Source organism: Giraffa tippelskirchi, chromosome 14 (assembly GCF_054371585.1).
Source record: "Giraffa tippelskirchi isolate mGirTip1 chromosome 14, T2T-mGirTip1v1.2.pri, whole genome shotgun sequence".
Taxonomy (NCBI): Eukaryota; Metazoa; Chordata; class Mammalia; order Artiodactyla; family Giraffidae; genus Giraffa; species Giraffa tippelskirchi.
The window spans coordinates 663099-669098 of NC_137288.1; positions in this window are offsets into that span (position 1 = coordinate 663099).

The window sequence follows — 6000 nt, forward strand, 5'->3', positions numbered from 1 at the left end:
CCAGTACAAGAGGCCTGCAAACAGGTCCTCACTTCCCGAGCCAAGAAAGGCCTAGTTTCGCGAGCTCTTTACTGCAGAGCTAACGTGCGGGAAGAGCTGTGTGGAGGGAACCTTGATGTTCTGGGCAGTGTGGGAGCCCTAAGCATACACGTGCACCCAGCGGCCATGACCCCTGCAAACTGACTTCCCAGGTAGCACTTCCCAGCACAATGTGACTGGCAGCTTGAAGGCGGCCGAGCAGGCTGTCTTCCTTGGAGGGAGGAAAGGCAGCCCCAGAGACTGTGTTTTTATGCCTCCCTCGCACAGCAAGTATCCTGCTCTGCAGACGCCAGTACAAGAGGCCTGCAAACAGGTCCTCACTTCCCGAGCCAGGAAAGGCCTAGTTTCGCGATCTCTCTCCTGCAGAGCTAACGTCACGGAAGAACTGTGTGGAGGGAAACTTGATGTTCTGGGCAGTGTGGGAGCCCTAGGCATACACGTGCACCCAGCGGCCATGGCCCCTGCAAACTGACTTCCCAGGTAGCACTTCCAGCACAATGTGACTTTCAGCTTGAAGGCGGGAAAGCAGGCGGTCTTCCTTGGAAGGAGGAAAGGCAGACCCACAGAAAGTGTTTCTAGACCTCCCTCGCACAGCAAGTGTTGGGCTCTGCAGACGCCAGTACAAGAGGCCTGCAAACAGGTCCTCACTTCCCGAGCCAAGAAAGGCCTAGTTTCGCGAGCTCTTTACTGCAGAGCTAACGTGCGGGAAGAGCTGTGTGGAGGGAACCTTGATGATCTGGGCAGTGTGGAAGCCCTAGGCAAACACGTGCACCCAGCGGCCATGACCCTTGCAAACTGACTTCCCAGGTAGCACTTCCCAACACAATGTGACTTTCAGCTTGAAGGCGGCCGAGCAGGCGGTCTTCCTTGGACGGAGAAAAAGCAGCCCCAGAGATTGGGTTTTTAGGCCTCGCTCGCACAGCAAGTGTGGGGCTCTGCAGACGCCAGTTCAAGAGGCTCCTCACTTCCCGAGCCAAGGAAGGCCTAGTTTCGCGAGCTCTTTACTGCAGAGCTAACGTGCGGGAAGAGCTGTGTGGAGGGAACCTTGATGTTCTGGGCAGTGTGGGAGCCCTAAGCATACACGTGCACCCAGCGGCCATGACCCCTGCAAACTGACTTCCCAGGTAGCACTTCCCAGCACAATGTGACTGTCAGCTTGAAGGCGGCCGAGCAGGCTGTCTTCCTTGGAGGGAGGAAAGGCAGCACCAGAGACTGTGTTTTTATGCCTCCCTCGCACAGCAAGTATCCTGCTCTGCAGACGCCAGTACAAGAGTCCTGCAAACAGGTCCTCACTTCCCGAGCCAGGAAAGGCCGAGTCTCCTGAGCTCTTCCCTGCAGAGCTTACGTGACGGAAGAGTTGTGTGTAGGGAGCCTTGATGTTTCCGTGCAGTGTGGGAAGCCTAGCTGTAAACGTGCAGCCAGCGGCAAAGGCCCCTGCAAACTGACTTCCCAGGTAGCACTTCCCAGCACAATGTGACTTTCAGCTTGAAGGCAGCCGAGCAGGCGGTCTTCCTTGGACGGAGAAAAGGCAGCCCCAGAGAGTGGGTTTTTAGGCCTCGCTCGCACAGCAAGTGTGGGGCTCTGCAGACGCCAGTTCAAGAGGCCTGCAAACAGGTCCTCACTTCCCGAGCCAAGAAAGGCCTAGTTTCGCGAGCTCTTTACTGCAGAGCTAACGTGCGGGAAGAGCTGTGGGGAGCGAACCTTGATGTTCTGGGCAGTGTGGGAGCCCTAGGCATACACGTGCACCCAGCGGCCAAGGCCGCTGCAAACTGACTTCCCAGGTAGCACTTCCCAGCACAATGTGACTTTCAGCTTGAAGGCGGCCGAGCAGGCGGTCTTCCTTGGAAGGAGGAAAGGCAGACCCACAGAAGGTGTTTTTAGGCCTCCCTCGCACAGCAAGTGTTGGGCTCTGCAGACGCCAGTACAAGAGGCCTGCAAACAGGTCCTCACTTCCCGAGCCAGGAAAGGCCTAGTTTCGCGATCTCTCTCCTGCAGAGCTAACGTGACGGAACAACTGTGTGGAGGGAAACTTGATTTTCTGAGCAGTGTGGCAGCCCTAGGCATACACGTGCACCCAGCGGCCATGGCCCCTGCAAACTGACTTCCCAGGTAGCACTTCCCAGCACAATGTGACTTTCAGCTTGAAGGCGGCCGAGCAGGCGGTCTTCCTTGGACGGAGAAAAGGCAGCCCCAGAGATTGGGTTTTTAGGCCTCGCTCGCACAGCAAGTGTGGGGCTCTGCAGACGCCAGTTCAAGAGGCCTGCAAACAGGTCCTCACTTCCCGAGCCAAGATAGGACTAGTTTCGCGAGCTCTTTACTGCAGAGCTAACGTGCGGGAAGAGCTGTGGGGAGGGAACCTTGATGTTCTGGGCAGTGTGGGAGCCCTAGGCATACACGTGCACCCAGCGGCCATTAGCCTTGCAAACTGACTTCCCAGGTAGCACTTCCCAACACAATGTGACTTTCAGCTTGAAGGCGGCCGAGCAGGCGGTCTTCCTTGGACGGAGAAAAGGCAGCCCCAGAGATTGGGTTTTTAGGCCTCGCTCGCACAGCAAGTGTGGGGCTCTGCAGACGCCAGTTCAAGAGGCCTGCAAACAGGTCCTCACTTCCCGAGCCAGGAAAGGCCTAGTTTCGCGATCTCTCTCCTGCAGAGCTAACGTCTCGGAAGAACTGTGTGGAGGGAAACTTGATGTTCTGGGCAGTGTGGGAGCATTAGGCATACACGTGCACCCAGCGGCCATGGCCCCTGCAAACTGACTTCCCAGGTAGCACTTCCCAGCACAATGTGACTTTCAGCTTGAAGGCGGCAAAGCAGGCGGTCTTCCTTGGAGGGAGGAAAGGCAGACCCACAGAAAGTGTTTTTAGGCCTCCCTCGCACAGCAATTGTTGGGCTCTGCAGACGCCAGTACAAGAGGCCTGCAAACAGGTCCTCACTTCCCGAGCCAAGAAAGGCCTAGTTTCGCGAGCTCTTTACTGCAGAGCTAACGTGCGGGAAGAGCTGTGTGGAGGGAACCTTGATGTTCTGGGCAGTGTGGGAGCCCTAAGCATACACGTGCACCCAGCGGCCATGACCCCTGCAAACTGACTTCCCAGGTAGCACTTCCCAGCACAATGTGACTGGCAGCTTGAAGGCGGCCGAGCAGGCTGTCTTCCTTGGAGGGAGGAAAGGCAGCCCCAGAGACTGTGTTTTTATGCCTCCCTCGCACAGCAAGTATCCTGCTCTGCAGACGCCAGTACAAGAGGCCTGCAAACAGGTCCTCACTTCCCGAGCCAGGAAAGGCCTAGTCTCCAGAGCTCTTTCCTGCAGAGCTTACGTGACGGAAGAGTTGTGTGTAGGGAGCCTTGATGTTTCCGTGCAGTGTGGGAAGCCTAGCTGTAAACGTGCAGCCAGCGGCAAAGGCCCCTGCAAACTGACTTCCCAGGTAGCACTTCCCAGCACAATCTGACTTTCAGCTTGAAGGCGGCCGAGCAGGCGGTCTTCCTTGGACGGAGAAAAGGCAGCCCCAGAGATTGGGTTTTTAGGCCTCGCTCGCACAGCAAGTGTGGGGCTCTGCAGACGCCAGTTCAAGAGGCCTGCAAACAGGTCCTCACTTCCCGAGCCAAGAAAGGCCTAGTTTCGCGATTTCTCTCCTGCAGAGCTAACGTGACGGAAGAACTGTGTGGAGGGAAACTTGATGTTCTGAGCAGTGTGGCAGCCCTAGGCATACACGTGCAACCAGCGGTCATGGCCCCTTCAAACCGACTTCCCAGGTAGCAGTTCCCAGCACAATGTGACTTTCAGCTTGAAGGCGGCAAAGCAGGTGGTCTTCCTTGGAAGCAGGAAAGGCAGACCCACAGAAGGTGTTTTTAGGCCTCCCTCGCACAGCCATTGTTGGCCTCTGCAGAAGCCAGTACAAGAGGCCTACAAACAGGTCCTCACTTCCCGAGCCAAGAAAGGCCTAGTTTCGCGAGTTCTTTACTGCAGAGCTAACGTGCGGGAAGAGCTGTGTGGAGGGAACCTTGATGTTCTGGGCAGTGTGGGAGCCCTAAGCATACACGTGCACCCAGCGGCCATGACCCCTGCAAACTGACTTCCCAGGTAGCACTTCCCAGCACAATGTGACTGGCAGCTTGAAGGCGGCCGAGCAGGCTGTCTTCCTTGGAGGGAGGAAAGGCAGCCCCAGAGACTGTGTTTTTATGCCTCCCTCGCACAGCAAGTATCCTGCTCTGCAGACGCCAGTACAAGAGGCCTGCAAACAGGTCCTCACTTCCTGAGCCAGGAAAGGCCGAGTCTCCTGAGCTCTTTCCTGCAGAGCTTACGTGACAGAAGAGTTGTGTGTAGGGAGCCTTGATGTTTCCCTGCAGTGTGGGAAGCCTAGCTGTAAACGTGCAGCCAGCGGCAAAGGCCCCTGCAAACTGACTTCCCAGGTAGCACTTCCCAGCACAATGTGACTTTCAGCTTGAAGGCGGCCGAGCAGGCGGCCTTCCTTGGACGGAGAAAAGGCAGCCCCAGAGATTGGGTTTTTAGGCCTCGCTCGCACAGCAAGTGTGGGGCTCTGCAGACGCCAGTTCAAGAGGCCTGCAAACAGGTCCTCACTTCCCGAGCCAAGAAAGGCCTAGTTTCGCGAGCTCTTTACTGCAGAGCTAACGTGCGGGAAGAGCTGTGGGGAGGAACCTTGATGTTCTGGGCAGTGTGGGAGCCCTAGGCATACACGTGCACCCAGCGGCCATGGCCACTGCAAACTGACTTCCCAGGTAGCACTTCCCAGCACAATGTGACTTTCAGCTTGAAGGCGGCCGAGCAGGCGGTCTTCCTTGGAAGGAGGAAAGGCAGACCCTCAGAAGGTGTTTTTTGGCCTCCCTCTCACAGCAAGTGTTGGGCTCTGCAGACGCCAGTACAAGAGTCCTGCAAACAGGTCCTCACTTCCCGAGCCAAGAAAGGCCTAGTTTCGCGATCTCTCTCCTGCAGAGCTAACGTGACGGAACAACTGTGTGGAGGGAAACTTGATGTTCTGAGCAGTGTGGCAGCCCTAGGCATACACGTGCACCCAGCGGCCATGGCCCCTGCAAACTGACTTCCCAGGTAGCACTTCCCAGCACAATGTGACTTTCAGCTTGAAGGCGGCCGAGCAGGCGGTCTTCCTTGGACGGAGAAAAGGCAGCCCCAGAGATTGGGTTTTTAGGCCTCGCTCGCACAGCAAGTGTGGGGCTCTGCAGACGCCAGTTCAAGAGGCCTGCAAACAGGTCCTCACTTCCCGAGCCAAGAAAGGCCTAGTTTCGCGAGCTCTTTACTGCAGAGCTAACGTGCGGGAAAAGCTGTGGGGAGGGAACCTTGATGTTCTGGGCAGTGTGGGAGCCCTAGGCAAACACGTGCACCCAGCGGCCATTACCCTTGCAAACTGACTTCCCAGGTAGCACTTCCCAACACAATGTGACTTTCAGCTTGAAGGCGGCCGAGCAGGCGGTCTTCCTTGGACGGAGAAAAAGCAGCCCCAGAGATTGGGTTTTTAGGCCTCGCTCGCACAGCAAGTGTGGGGCTCTGCAGACGCCAGTTCAAGAGGCCTGCAAACAGGTCCTCACTTCCCGAGCCAAGAAAGGCCTAGTTTCGCGAGCTCTTTACTGCAGAGCTAACGTGCGGGAAGAGCTGTGTGGAGGGAACGTTGATGTTCTGGGCAGTGTGGGAGCCCTAAGCATACACGTGCATCCAGCGGCCATGACCCCTGCATACTGACTTCCCAGGTAGCACTTCCCAGCACAATGTGACTGTCAGCTTGAAGGCGGCCGAGCCGGCTGTCTTCCTTGGAGGGAGGAAAGGCAGCCCCAGAGACTGTGTTTTTATGCCTCCCTCGCACAGCAAGTATCCTGCTCTGCAGACGCCAGTACAAGAGGCCTGCAAACAGGTCCTCACTTCCCGAGCCAGGAAAGGCCTAGTTTCGCGATCTCTCTCCTGCAGAGCTAACGTCTCGGAAGAACTGTGTGGAG